We start from the raw sequence: 1,364 nt of genomic DNA, 5'->3' as shown, positions 1-1,364 counted from the left end.
GAGTCCCCCCAGCGACCACACGCACAGCCCCCAGGGCCAGCAGCAACAAACTCATGGGCCCCACCGGCACCCGCCATACCAGAGCAGATCCAGGAAAGGGCACAGAGATCCAGGCCCCCAGGGTGCACCCCCACCCCCAGGCCAAAACCAGACAGGTCCAGAGGCCCCGAGCCCCAACAGGCAGTCACCAGGCCAGGCCGGCACATTCTACAGCGCCCAGCCCCAGAACCCGGAAACCCCCAGCACGCCGGCGGCCAGCCGCACACCCCTCCAGTGGGCCGAGTAGCAGTCGGCCCCCAGATAACCCAGCAGTAGGGCCAGTCCAGACCGCAGCCTGACTAATACCCAAACGTACACAATCGCACCATCCCACCCGCATCCTCACCCCCACTCAATCAAAGAAATTCAAGGATGCCACATTCCACTCATACACCCAATACACACTCTATATCCCCAGGTCCAGGACATGCATCCACCCCTATTGGAGGCACCACACACCCGAACCCAGGAGGTAGACCCAATCATTCTGAGGTGGAGAGGAGCAGATAGCCAAGGACCGGCCTGGGCTGCACCAGGATGCCCGGCCAGCTCCCCGCCACATAGAAGCCACACCCTTGACCACCCCACCACACAGTCAATGACCAAGTGCCCACCCCCCCAGCCATCCACCCCCCGGAACCCGGCAGCCACCCCGGCCAGTGGGCCACCCACAGGAACCAAGAGCCACACCTCAGGAGACCAAGCAGCACCAGGGAGGATGGAGAGCCAGTCCCGCCCCCGGCAACCGTCCAAGCCCTGAGCCCACCCACAGCCCAGGACCGCACCCGGCGMTCCGCCCTTCTTCAGGACCCCCTCAACATATGGCAGTTGGGGAACGGGATGGGAATAAAGACCCTGACATCCACACCCCCACCCCCAGATGTAGTGTTGGTGCGTGTTGTTCTATAGAGTAATTAAAAAAGAGAAAGAGGAAGAGGCAGAGGCCGGCATGGTGCCAGTTTCCCCTCCACCACTACTCTAACCCAAAACCCTAAGTGTCTATATGCAAACCTTGGGGGGTGGGCACAGGCACAGGAGGCAAGAGTGGTGCCATCCAGCCACCTATAGCCATGAGTGCCCACCATAAGTTCCTATATGTGAATTTCATGAAAATATTATGAGTGAATGTCTAAGATGTACAATAAAATTTGGGGCCCAGGTGGTTATGGCAAATAGAAATGTAATATTGTTGCTCTTATAACACAACTGTGCCCCCCCAAAAAATTAATCTGAGGAGTTGATCAGCCCAAGTTTTTATTTGTAAATAAGACTCCCACTAAACATTAGACGTCGAACGGACGTGCAGATCAGGTCTATATTGAGTC

The sequence above is a fragment of the Austrofundulus limnaeus genome, unplaced genomic scaffold (genome assembly GCF_001266775.1).
Source record: "Austrofundulus limnaeus strain Quisiro unplaced genomic scaffold, Austrofundulus_limnaeus-1.0 Scaffold185, whole genome shotgun sequence".
NCBI classification, from domain to species: Eukaryota; Metazoa; Chordata; class Actinopteri; order Cyprinodontiformes; family Rivulidae; genus Austrofundulus; species Austrofundulus limnaeus.
The sequence above is the reverse complement of the archived record's forward strand: the minus strand, read 5'-3'. Positions refer to the sequence as shown.